Source organism: Sphaerodactylus townsendi, linkage group LG17, assembly GCF_021028975.2.
Source record: "Sphaerodactylus townsendi isolate TG3544 linkage group LG17, MPM_Stown_v2.3, whole genome shotgun sequence".
NCBI classification, from domain to species: domain Eukaryota; kingdom Metazoa; phylum Chordata; class Lepidosauria; order Squamata; family Sphaerodactylidae; genus Sphaerodactylus; species Sphaerodactylus townsendi.
Window position 1 is genome coordinate 13,802,507 of NC_059441.1, and position 14,078 is coordinate 13,816,584.

General features: G+C 47.0%; 1 protein-coding gene across 2 annotated transcripts in view; it reads left to right on the forward strand.

The window, feature by feature from the left end:
- LG17H15orf39 (linkage group 17 C15orf39 homolog) overlaps positions 1–14,078 on the forward strand; it is a 32,354-nt gene that overhangs the window by 418 nt on the left and 17,858 nt on the right. The gene's annotated exons all lie outside the window — the stretch shown is intronic.

Genomic DNA, 14,078 nt, shown 5'->3' on the forward strand with positions numbered 1-14,078 from the left:
AGGGTCCAGATGTTCTCTTTGGGGGGAGGGCGTTTGAGTTGCAGGCAACCTTTCTCAATACATCAACACCGCCTTTCAAATACGGATCATTGTTTAGTCTGCTCCCGGACGGGTTTGGAAGAGCGCCCAAACGTGTCTCTTCCCGGGAATCGATCCGGCAGCCCTGGGATCTGTTGAGACTCAGGGCAGACCAGGGGAAAAAAAATGCCCTTTCTGGAAATACCAGAGTGAAATCTATCCAGTTCCAGGGGGAGGAAAAAACCCAACACACGCATGGAGTTAAACATATATTTTTTTTGCCAAAAAAATAGAAAATTGTTTGAGTTAAACCCTCAAAGTGTCTCAAAAATTCTTGGCAGGAATTCTAACCTGGGTAGGAAGAAGAAGGCGGTTGGGAAGCACTCTTCACATGCTCAGGAGCTCCCTGGCCCCAGTGGATCTGCTAAGAAATGAATGAAGCACTAAAGTGTAACCTGATCCCTCCTATAGAGATGGGCTGGTTTTCATCTGGCTAGGTTCATGCATGCATGCATGTGTGTGTGTGTGTGTTTGTTTAAATGTCATGACTCCCTTTCCTCCCCAGCGAACTGTGGGGGATTTTCCCCCCTCCCACTGCTGTCCCCTCTCCAAGATCATCTGTTTCTCATCCAACGGGTTCTGCAAATATCTTGACCCTCCGGCTCTGCGTTCAGACTTCCCAGCCATTTATGAGTTGGCGAAAGTTTGCCCCGGGAACCGGCTGTATACGGGTGGATATGGGGGGCAAGAGAGGAGAAATGGTTTGTCTGGAAACATGTGGTCAGATCCAGTAGCAAGCTTTTGCATCGGTTATTTGGGGACCGGGCCCAGCCTGTGAACCATTATTCCTCCCCCCCCCCCCAACCATAACACTCATGTACACAAATGCGCTTAGGAGATACCATAATAATGCGTAATGCCTGGCCTAGCGGCACCAGGGAAATACTTAGTGGTGGTGTTCTGCAGAGAAAAAAGAAGAAGAATTTGGATTTGTATCCCCCTTTCTCTCCTGTAAGGAGAGGAGCTTACAATCTCCATTCCTCCCCCCCCCCCCACAACAAACACCCTGTGAGGTGGGTGGGGCTGAGAGAGCTCCGAAGAACTGTGACTAGCCCTTAGTGACTTTTGTGTTATTTATTTGGGCTGATCAGGGATCACGCCCAGCCCACTGGCTGCACGTTCAAGCGTGTTGTGGGTTTTCCGGGTTGCGTGGCCATGTTCCAGCAGCATTTAAGTAGATTTTAACGGATTTTAGTACTATATTGTTTGTTATTGATTTTAATTAATTGTGTATGTGTGAATGTTGTACTCCACCCAGAGCCCCTAGGGGATGGGGCGGTTTAGAAATCGGAAGAATAAATAAATAAATAAATAAATAAATAAATAAAATTTTGTTCTGCCGTTTCGCCTGCATCTGTGGCTGGCGTCTTCTGAAGATGCCAGCCACAGATGCAGGCGAGACGTCAGGAGAGAATGCTGCTAGAACACGGCCACACAGCCCGGAAACCACACAGCACCCCAGTGATTCCAGCTGCGAAAGCCTTCGACAATACACAACTGCGATTGCTTATTAAAGGTGCTACAAGGAATTGATACCGTGTTTCCCCGAAGATAAGACAGTGTCTTATATTAATGTTTGCTCCCAAAGATGCGCTATGTCTTATTTTCAGGGGATGCCTTATTTTTCCTGTGTTCTGTTTGTCAGGCATGCTTCCAAACAAAAACTTTGCTACGTCTTACTTTCGGGGGATGCCTTATATTTCGCACTTCAGCAAAACCCTCGACTATGTCTTATTTTTCGGGGATGTCTTATATTAGGGGAAACAGGGTATCGGATGTGGTTTAATGCTCGATGGAATGTGCCACACGGTTTCCCTATCAGCAAGTCACACCGTTTCGCAGCTGTGGTTGCGCGTGGCTTTGCCCGTCTTGCAGGGAGAGACCCGGCGACCGTCACACAAAGAGCTGCACACCTGGTGTCAAACTCTAGTCACATGAAAGAATCTGAAGGCTTTACAGACTTCTCGCGTTTGCCGCCCCCAGGGCAGGTGTCCACAACCGGATTGTGCGGCATGCCGTTTTGCCGCAAAGGTATTTTAAGGGGATTCCTTGCTGGGATTGCTGATTGGTTATGAACCGAGAGTTTTTACTGTTTGGTATGTTATGCTGATAAATTACCAAATGAAGAATCCATCTGTCTGCCTCTCTGGCTGTCTACTTGGAAGGAGCGATGTGGTTGGTTTCCGATTTGGCTTGGCCAACAACACTGTGCGGGCCGGCATGGCAGCGTGGGCGGTTTTTTATGAAGGACGGCTTTCTCTTGCTGCAGACAGAGGCAATTGCCCGCAAGGACTTGGCCTCCCCCCCCCCCGCCCCCTTGAAATCACAAAGGCAGAGCTGTCAAAACGAATGGTAGAAGCCAGAAGGTCACACTTGCTGGGGGAAACCCTTTTCTCTAGCTGCCCCAAAGGAGAGAAGTCCTGAAGGCATCAGGTCGGCTGCTGAGCAGGGATTGGGTGCTTTTGGTAAGGAAGATGCCTGCCCGCTTGGGTCACGATGCCCTTCCACACCGTGCCTCGAGCAACCGCCTTTTTAAAGACAAAACAGGCGCCACCCATTTCTTAGGGTTGAACTCAGCGGCAAACAGGAAGTTTCTAGAAAGAGCCCTCTCCCTTGCAGGGTCTTGGGTCTCGATTGGTCGCTTGGAGCTCGTCTGTCCTCATTTACTGTTCCCAGATAGCATTTTTTTTAAAGAAGAGTTTGGATTTATATCCCCCTTTCTCTCCTGCAGGAGACTCAAAGGGGCTTACAATCTCCTTGCCCTTCCCCACTCACAACAAACACCCTGTGAGGTGGGTGGGGCTGAGAGAACTCAGAGAAGCTGGGCCTAGCCCAAGGTCACCCAGCTGGCGTGTGTTGGGAGTGCACAGGCTAATTTGAATTCCCCAGATAAGCCTCCACAGCTCAGGCGGCAGAGCTGGGAATCAAACCCAGTTCCTCCAGATTAGATATGCGAGCTCTTAACCTCCTACGCCACTGCTGCTCTCTAAATCATGAAATTATACATTTTGTACTAACACTAGTAAACATCTTGAAATCACGCAGAGCTCTTTTGCACATTTAAAATATATTGCTATTCACTGCTAATTAAATATGAAATTCAGGAGCTTCCTGCAGCAGTAACATAGTTGGGGTTTTTTTTAAGTCCAGGAGACCATGAATAGCCCAACCCCTGTTATAAAATTCTCGATCTTCTTAACTAGATGCTAAAGGATGAACTTGATTCTGCCTCTGTTGATGATTTAAGTTCCAATATATACAGTTTTTTTAAAGCAAGAATTGCACGTGAAGACAAGTGTTGACCCATCGGTGGGACTATTCCTCAACCATCTCCTTTCACATGAAACAAACATTTCAAATACAGAGAAGTGTCAGATTTTCCCTTCCTCCATGTCCAGACAGAGCGTGAGGTGTGCAAAATTTTGGTATTGTTAGCCATTAGTCGCAACCCCTCTTTGGGAAGAAAACTATTATTATTATTATTATTATTATTATTATTTATTTAATTTGTATACCGCCCGATCCCCGAAGGGCTCCGGGCGGTGAACAACATTCACTACAACATCAACAGGAGCGGTCGTACAAATATAAACACATAGGCTCCATCCCATAAAATAGCTTAAAACTCATAAAACAGCAAAAAACCATAATACATAATAAAAGGCGTCCGACCCCAATTTAAAACCTACCCCCATGGGGGGGGATGGCAGGACCCCTCAATATGAGGGGACCCTGATGTAACTGCCCTAGGGGCAGGGCAGTAAGGGGGCACCATGTCAGCAGCTGGACACTCCAAAGGCCCGGTGGAACAACACAGTCTTACAGGCCCTGCGGAACTCACCCAGGTCCCGCAGGGCCCGGACAGCTGGAGGAAGGGTGTTCCACCAGGCCGGGGCCAGTGCCGTAAAGGTCCTGGCCCGCGTGGAGGCCAGCCGCATCATAGAGGGGCCAGGGGCCACCAGTAAGTTGGCCTCTGCAGAGTTGGGACATATGTCGACTAGATAATCTTTGTCGACTCTTTTCTTCCAATTAATCGGTTTCTTCTAATTAATCGGGTTGGAGTTTTAGCAGACCAACAGCTGTTGGCAGATGGTGATTGGGTGTTTGGAAAAATCATTGGCTAAAGAAGAAGAGGAGGAGTTTGGATTTATACCCCACCTTTCTCCTGTAAGGAGACTCAAGGTGGCTTACAAGCTCCTTTCCCTTCCTCTCCCCACTAACAAAGAAAACAACAGTTGAGGAAAACTATAGAAAGAACCAACTGTATACAAAACAATATAGATAAAATAAACACAATTTAATGTATACATACACTAAAACTAAGAGTAATCCAAAAATACCATAAACACATATAAAACAATTACTTCAGAGCAGCAAGACACCTTGTGAGGTAGGTGGGACTGAGAGAGTTCTGAGAGAACTGGGACTAGCCCAAGGTCACCCAGCAGGAATGTAGGAGTGTGGAAACACATCTGGTTCACCAGATAAGCCTGTGCCGCTCAGGTGGACGAGTGGGGAATCCAACCCGGTTCTCCAGATTAGAATCCACCTGCTCTTAACCACTACACCACAGAGTGGCTCACAGAGTGGGACTTGTTTGGTGCATTATAGATCGGAGAGATGTCTTTTTCCCCGGCCTGCTTTAGAAACAGCTGCCTCGCTTTCCCCTCTGTCAGAGTTGCTGCTGCTTGTGCATGTGTGATGGCTCCGGTTTCTGCAGACGTTTGGACCTGTGGCTGCAGAAGCTGGTTCAAAAGAGGAAACTGGAAACTTTGCACGCTCTTGACCTGGTGGCATTTTTCTATTGCAGCTTCAAGCTGCACAGTGGGGGCGGAGAGGCGCTGCAGAGGGGGCCGCGAGCGCCCTGCTATCTTGCAGGCATCTGGGTGATGAGGAGGAAGTGAAGATAAGCCCTGCGCTCAGGCCTTGCGATGTGCCAGGTCCCAGGACTGGTGCGATAAGATACAGCAAGTTCAGCGAGACAATACAGCCTGTTCATCGGCGGCTCCTGGCACAGGGCCTGGTTTATTGTTTTTGTGCGATTCTTCGATGTGTCTTGAGCTGGAGTATGGTGGGTGAGGAAGAAGGGGGTGGAGAAATCCTCCTCCCCAGTGTCCTTTCCATGCACACGCAGAGGCAAATATTTATCTCCTGCAGCGTGAGTTCAAGTGATGCACTCTCTTTGGTTCCGCCGGCCGTTGCCCAGGGTCCTTCTGGGAAAATCCCTTCTGAAAACAGAACGGGGCCCATTTATCGACGTGTCCCGCCTCTTTCCTAACCGAGATTGCTCGCTGTGGGGACTTTGCACGTGTTGAGATCGTGGCAGGCCTTCCTCCCTGCTTTTTAAGCTCAGTTTTCTTTCTTTCTGAAGGCTGATTGATAGGGGGATAGCTGGTCTGCCCTTCTGCCCCATTCCCACACATCACAGTCTTAAATCTGCTTTTGTGTCCTCTGTCCTTTGCTAGTGTCACGATTTCTATACTCTGGCCCCTTTCCGGGGGAGGAAACACCTCTGTGAGAGATAGGTTAAGTGGCCCCTTCCGCACATGCAGGAGCAGCAGTGGCGTAGTGGCTAAGAGCAGGTGCACTCTGATCTGGAGGAACCGGGTTTGATTCCCCGCTCTGCCGCTTGAGCTGTGGAGGCTTATCTGGGGAATTCAGTTTAGCCTGTGCACTCCCACACACGCCAGCTGGGTGACCTTGGGCTAGTCACAGCTTCTCGGAGCTCTCTCAGTCCCACCCACCTCACAGGGTGTTTGTTGTGAGGGGGGAAGGGCAAGGAGATTGTAAGCCCCTTTGAGTCTCCTTACAGGAGAGGCAGGGGGGTATAAATCCAAACTCTTCTTCTTGGAGCAGCAGTGGCGTAGGAGGTTAGGAGCTCGTGTATCTAATCTGGAGGAACTGGGTTTGATTCCCAGCTCTGCCGCCTGAGCTGTGGAGGCTTATCTGGGGAATTCAGATTAGCCTGTGCACTCCCACACACGCCAGCTGGGTGACCTTGGGCTAGTCACAGCTTCTCGGAGCTCTCTCAGTCCCACCCACCTCACAGGGTGTTTCTTGTGAAGGGGGGGAAGGGCAAGGAGATTGTAAGCCCCTTTGAGTCTTCTGTAGGAGAGAAAGGGGGGATATAAATCCAAACTCTTCTTCTTCTTCTTCTTTCAATCCACTTTCACAATAGTTTGCAAGTAGATTCTGCTATTCTGCACTGTAAAATCCAGCTGCAAAGTAAATTGAAAGTGCATTATTCTGCACATGTGGGCCTCTGTCTCACTAAAATAAAAAGACCCAAAATGGTAACTTCATTCACCATGTGCCGGGCCGTCGTTGTTTGGGAATGCCCTTTTTGGGCCCTGCAGGTCTTCCAGTATCTAACCTCTCATTGTGTATATTTGACAAGAACAGTTGGGTGTATGGTTAGAGCAGCCAGGATCCCTTCAGGCCTTGGCAAAGTTGGATGGTGGCGTAATTTGTAGTCCAGTAATAGGAGGCGTTCTGAGAAGCAGAGGGCCAGAAGGTTAAAACAGCTGATGATATCATTTTAATAAAGAATGCATGTCTCAATATTTCCGGGACTTCTGCACAAATGAAAGAAGGAAGGCTTCCTAAATGGCACTCGTTGACTTGAAAGAAAAAACGATTTGTGGGCAGAACAGGGTTGAGAAGGGGCTGTATCTCAGTGGGAACGAGACAGCATGATTTCTGGTGGCCGTGACCGAATTCACAGCTGTGCAGAACCTATCCTGCCGGTCAGGGCTTGCCTGTAAATATTTCACCCGCATTGTGACATACCCCCCCTGCACGAGGGTTTACGCAAGAGGGAACGCGGCTCTGATTTTGCAATCTGTCTGCAAACCTTGATTTGGACAGCTTCCGTTCTGATTTCATTTCTCCTTTGTGAGAAACTAGCGGGCTCCTCTTGATTTTGGGAATCGCTTCTCCGTCCTGGCGCCAAACGTTTTCGTTTTCAGCGCAGGATTCTCCCTGCAATCCAGGCAGATTTGATCTGAACGTCCTTGGGGGTGGGTGGGGGTGGGTGGGAAAACAATTCATTGCTTGTTGTTGTAACGTTGCCCTGAGTCAGACCACCAAGGTTGCGTTGCAAACCTGAAAGGGGGGGGGGGGGATAGAAATCTCTTGGCATTACAGTGAATCTCCAAGCAACAGGTCTCTGGGGGGGACGGGGGACGGCACTTTCAGAGGGTGGACTCTACGGCTCTCTCGCCTCTGGGTTGCCAAATCTGGGTTGGGGAATTCCTTGAGATTTGGGTAGAGTTGCCATCTCCGGGTTGGAGAATACCTGGAGAATTTGGGATGGAGCCTGGAGAGAGGAGAAACCTTACAAGGGTATAATGTCATAAAAGTCCACGCTCCAAAGATTAAAAGTCGCATATGAAGAAGAAGAAGAGTTTGGATTTATATCCCCCCTTTCTCTCCTGCAGGAGACTCAAAGGGGCTGACAATCTCCTTGCCCTTCCCCCCTCACAACAAACACCTTGTGAGGCAGGTGGGGCTGAGAGAGCTCCGAGAAGCTGTGACTAGCCCAAGGTCACCCAGCTGGCGTGTGTGGGAGCGAACAGGCTAATCTGAATTCCCCAGATAAGCCTCCACAGCTCAGGCGGCAGAGCAGGGAATCAAACCCGGTTCCTCCAGATTAGATACACGAGCTCCTAACCTCCTACGCCACTGCTGCTCCCACGCCACTGCTGACATGGAGGCTGGCATCTCTATGGGGCACCGCGGATGAGTTTCCCACATGTGGGGACGTTTTATACTTCCTAGTTAAAGTTGCTCCAATCCAAAGAAACCGGGCCGTTTTGAAATATACCAGGTTGTGACCGTGCTCCGACCCTACCTGCCAATCAGTTGGTATGGAGGAAAGCCCCCTCTCCCAAAATGTATTGTGGCAATTTCTTAATTTAAATTCTATTGTTTTATTTTTCGATTTAGAGTCCGTCCTCCCTCGCAGGGCTCATGGCGGCGAATAGCCACAATTTAAAACGACATGAAACATCAACAGCCCTAAAACCAATTGGCACGCTTTTGACCCCGCTTCCTGGTTCTTTCATTAAAGCATTTAGACGCATAAGAGGTTTTATTTTTACCTCGGTTCCCTCTTCTGTAGAATTTAAATGACCGGCGCACATTCTCTGAAGACTTTTTTTTAAATTATGCTATTTATAGTCTGCCTTTTTCACAGGAGGTCAAAGCAGAGTAGACTTGGACCCCTTCCGCACGTGCAGAGTAATGCACTTTCAATTTACTTTTGCAGCTGTGCGGAATAGCAAAATCCACTTGCAAACAGTTGTGGAAGTGGATTGAAAGTGCATTATTCTGCAAGTGCGGAAGGGTCTCTAGTGAGACAGTACAATCACAGAGATGGGGTATTCAATAACCGAGTCCTGACAAACCTGGCTTTTGCAATCTCCTTTATTCTGTTAGCAATCCCCCTCCCAGTTTCCCAAGAAATGTGAGAAAGAGTTAGTTTTGGAACCAAGGCACCCCTAGGTCAGCGGCAGAAAGAGACACTCCTGGCATCCTACTCCCACAGGATAATAGAAGCAACTCCTGTCCTAGTGAGTATAAAATGTCAGGGGAAAGCCTAGTTATCTACTCAAGAGTGTGAAGCCATAAAGGAAAGATCAAGGAAAGAATGTCCCAAGACAGCAGTGATAACATATAGCAGGCTGGTTACGTATATCTTGTAGCAATGAGATTGAGCTAGGAATGCACCTCAATCATCCAGATGCGGTTCCCCTGACACCACCAGATTTTTACTGAGAAGATCTGTGCTTTCTCCACACAACGTTCCCTTGTTTACGCCTCATTTAATTGACGTTGGCGGTAGGGGTTTTTTTTTTGGCTAGCAAAACCCCTCAAGGACACACCAGATTTTAACAAAGAAGCGCCTCGCACGGCTCAAACGAACGTCGATTGTGTCCTGGCACAACGGTTGCCCGCTAACTCTCTGGGCGCATTTTGCACGCACGTGGATGTTGGCCATAACGCCGCCATGCACCAGTGGCAGTATGGGTCTGGAGATTATAAGCATAAACTTATATTTGACATTAAGGAATTATCTAGAGCCTTTATGTATAAAACGTTCAATGAAAGACGGTTCCTTTTCACTGCCAACAGAGGGAAGGTGATGAAATTGTAGCAACGGAAGTAAAACACGGTCCAGAAGGCCTTGCGGCTTGACCAGAGTTTTACCGGCTACAAAACATGTACACTGTACGGAAACTAAGTTCAAAGGACCCAGGATGAATAAGCTTTGATGTACACCCCTTCGCTTTTGTCTGACAGATAACTTCCTGAAGGAAAGGGGATCAGAGCCGCAGGTGTAAGCCGTGACTTTCTCATAACAAGGTCTGACGTCATGATTAAGGGAGTTTATGAATGTTGCTGAAGATGGATTAAAAGTTTTGCTGAAATAGGTTGTGGGTTAAAATTAAAATGGTGTTAGGGAATAGTTATCACATGTATTGTTTGATCAATATATACAGTGGTGGGATCCAAAAATTTTAGTAACAGGTTCCCATGGTGGTGGGATTCACATAGTGGCGTAGCGCCAATGGGGCTGGGCATGGCGTGGCCGGGCATTCCGGGGGCGGGGTATTAATAATTTCTCTGTTACTGTAAAAAACTCTTACTGTAAAAAAAAAGTTCCTAATTTCCAGCTGGTATCTTTCTGTCCATAATTTAAACTCATTATAGCAAGTCCTATCGTCTACTGCCAACAGAAACAACGACTTCTCCTCGAATTGACTGCCTGTCAAATATTTAATCCTTTCAAATACTTAATTTTGTTTCGAGAAATCAAAAGAAGGACACTTTCCTTCAACAAGGAACTTTACCATATTTCTAAAACATGTTTTGAAAACAGCCCAACAACAGGGAGAATGATCCCGTTTTCTACCTTCGCTAACCAGCCACATAGGAAACAACAGGACTTTGTGATTTTTGGACCTAATGGAATTTCTAAGGGAAAAGCAGACCCAATTAGTGACCCCCTCTCGGCACACACAAATAATGAGTAACCCACTCTCGGGAACTGGTGAGAACCTGCTGGATCCCACCACTGAATATACATATGTGGAATTTGTATTATTTTAACTTCTTGATGATGAATGAATGGAGAGAGCTATGTTCTCTGTGCCCTTGAAAGCTGATAAGACTCTGCTTCAAACAGTGTTTTAGAAAATGCCTAGTTGCCCAGGAGAATTGGGTACCTGCCTGAAGACTTTTGGAATTAGCCCCGGAACTTCAAAGGACCCCTGAGATCTAGCAACACTCCCTAAAATGATATATTGCATAGGGTCGAGATGACCAGAATGGAAGAGAAATGTTTAGATAGTTAATTGGCAGTGTTATATTGAAGTGTAAAGTTTTGTTACGACATATGTAAGATTTATGGTTTTGTTATGAATAGAGATGCATTTGGGGTTTTTTTTACCCTTTTCCTTATTAAAAAAAGGCTAACTTTCTTGTCTGTTGAGTTCTTCCCCTTTGCTACCAGAACTCTTGTCAGGTTTTTTTTTGCTAGCAAAACCCCTCAAGGACACACCATAAGAACATAAGAACTAGCCTGCTGGGTCAGACCAGAGTCCATCTAGTCCAGCATGCTGCTACTCGCAGTGGCCCACCAGGTGCCTTTGGGAGCTCACCTGCAGGAGGTGAAAGCAACGGCCTTCTGCTGCTGCTGCTGCTCCCGAGCACCTGGTCTGCTAAGGCATTTGCAATCTGAGATCAAGGAGGATCAAGATTGGTAGCCATAGATCGACTTCTCCTCCATAAAACTGTCCAAGCCCTTTTTAAATCTATCCAGGTTAGTGGCCATCACCACCTCCTGTGGCAGCATATTCCAGACACCAATCACACGTTGCGTGAAAAAATGTTTCCTTTCCTTTTATTAGTCCTAATTCTTCCCCCCAGCATTTTCAATGTATGCCCCCTGGTTCTAGTATTGTGAGAAAGAGAGAAAAATGTCTCTCTGTCAACATTTTCTACCCCATGCATAATTTTATAGACTTCAATCATATCCCCCCTCAGATGTCTCCTCTCCAAACTATAGAGTCCCAAACACTGCAGCCTCTCCTCATAAGGAAGGTGCTCCAGTCCCTCAAACATCCTTGTTGCCCTTCTCTGCACTTTTTCTATCTCTTTGATATCCTTTTTGAGATGTGGCGACCAGATTTTAACACCAGATTAATTCAGCCTCTTGTCTCCTGGCATAAAGTAGCCTGCCGAAGTTGCTCCACGGACAGCTAGAAAAGTATGTGGAGCAGCTAGGTATAGGGTCAAAGGTTAAAAGCTTGGTAAAAGGTATGCAAGAAAAGGATTTTGGAGAAATTGATATTTTATCTTTTGAAATAATATTTTTAGTGTTCACCTGTCATAAATAATTGAATTTGTATATGTCTCGTGTCTGGATTCGTTAGAAAGATGAACTATGAAGGAATGCACACGTGTTAAGGGAAAAAAGAAAGATCAAAGGTTAAAGGGAACTAGCAGGTTACAATACATTTATAATCACTGTGAATGCTTCTATATTTTAACTAATACTGGAATAATTACCTAAGAATATGTAGATCGCTCACGTTAAATGGATCTTAGCATAATCACAGCGCAAGCATAATTACTTTGTAATTAATTTGATATTTTTCTCGAATCAGCGTACATGTAATACTTTGACTATCCTTGATAAAGGCGGGTGTCGCTGTGTGGATCTAGGAATGAAAATCTGTCAGAGTTAGAGGCAACACAGATGTCTTGGCCACTGAGTGCTTCTGAGGGATGTAGAGTCAAGTTATGGGGTAAAAGCTCTGTGAGGATTATGTTGTCTCTTGAGAAAGATCGTTACTTCAAAATGAATAATGAAGAAGAAGAAGAAGGGAAGAGTTTGGATTTATATCCCCCCTTTCTCTCCTGCAGGAGACTCACTTACAATCTCCTTGCCCTTCTCCCCTCACAACAAACACCCTGTGAGGTAGGTGGGGCTGAGAGAGCTCCGAGAAGCTGTGACTAACCCAAGGTCCCCCAGCTGGCGTGTGTGGGAGTGTACAGACTAATCTGAATTCCCCAGATAAGCCTCCACAACGCGGGCGGCAGAGCTGGGAATCAAACCCGGTTCCTCCAGATTAGATACACGAGCTCTTAACCTCCTACGCCACTGCTGAAGGGAAATTAAAATCTGGTCGGAGCAAGTTTTGAAATGTGAGGTATTAATTTTTTTAAATGATTTTTTGGTCTATAAAAGGGATTGATGTAATGCACAAAACTTTGCATTACCCTGGCATCATCCCGTGCAGAAAATTCCTTTATTATTCTGCATAGTAAAAGATCCGCATGTCTGGAAAAAAAACCTGCGTCTGTCTTTGATTTCAGCAGTCTATCCTGAGTGAACTAGGAGAGCAATTCAGTTCTCGCTCCACAATAGTCCCTGAGTCCGTTCATACCTCCAACTGAGAATGGTTTTGGTTCATTCTTCCGCTAGGACTGTGTCCTTCTCAGCAATGCTTCCGGCCCTATGGATCTGGCTCAGCATGGTGTCGTGGTTAAGAGCAGGTGCACTCTAATCTGGAGAACCGGGTTTGATTCCCCACTCAGCCACTCGAGCTGTGGAGGCTTGTCTGGTGAACCAGATTAGCTTGTGCACACCAACACATGCCAGCTGAGTGACCTTGAGCTAGTCACAGTTTTTCGGAGCTCTCTCAGCCCCACCCACCTCACAGGGTGTTTGTTGGGGGGGGGGAGGGGATTGTAAGCCCCTTTGAGTCTTCTTACAGGAGAGAAAGGGGGTATATAAATCCAAATTCCTCCTCCTTCTGTAGATCTTGAATAAGATGGCCAATCCCCAGGCCAGTCTTGGAGACATCCCTGAACAAGCCCCAATATCCAGAGGACATAGGTCAGTGGTGGCACACCTTTGGCACTCCAGATGTTATGGACTACAATTCCCATCAACCCCTGCCAGCATGGCCAATTTGCTATGCTGGTAGGGGCTGATGGGAATTGTAGTCCATGAACATCTGGAGTGCCAAAGGTTCGCCACCACTGACATAGGTCAATTTCCCTGGAGCAGGGGTAGGGAACCTGTGGCTCTCCAGATGTTCAGGAATTACAATTCCCATCAGCCTCTGTCAGCATGGCCAATTGGCCATGCTGGTAGGGGCTGATGGGAATTGTAGTTCCTGAACATCTGGAGAGCCGCAGGTTCCCTACCCCTGCGAGGAAATGACTGCTCCAGAAAACGGACCCCACGCCCTTATATCCTGCTGAGGTCCCGCCCTTCCCCAAGCTCTGCCCACTGCAGGTTCCACCCCGCAAATCTCTCAGAAGCTCCCACTCCAGAGATGGCAACCAGAGGAAGTTGTCTTTCTCTCAGTTCTTGGCACTAGAAGACATTGCAAGGTAGTATGTTTTGCCAGGGTTTTTAAGTGGGATGGAAATGTTTTCTTGTTTTGCCTGCTTTGGTTTTCATTGGTTGCTGGGGAATTTTTATTTTTAAAGTCTGTTTGTTGTGGTTTTTTAACCCAGAGTTTTGTAAACTTGCCCTGAACCAAAGTTAGTAATTGTAACAACAGTGGGGTGCTGTGTGGTTTCCGGGCTGTACGGCCGTGTTCTAGCAGCATTCTCTCCTGACGTTTCGCCTGCATCTGTGGCTGGCATCTTCAGAGGATCTGATGGTAGGAAAGCAAGTGGAGTATATCTACCTGTTGGCGTGTCCAGGATGGGGGAAAGAACTATTGTCTGTTAACAAGTAAAGGGTGCAGTTAGCAAGCTAGATTTGCATGTGTTGAGTGGGATCCACCCATTAGCATGTGAGTCACAATGAAGATAGCAAGGTCACTAGGTGAGGTCATCTGAATAGAAGTAGTTCCCTTTGATTGTATTACTGCCTATAGTTATCCTGTGTTTGGGTGGAGCTGATTAGTCACTGTGTTGACTCTAGTGTTTTTCAACACTGGTAGCCAAGTTTTGTTCATTTTCATGGTTCCTTC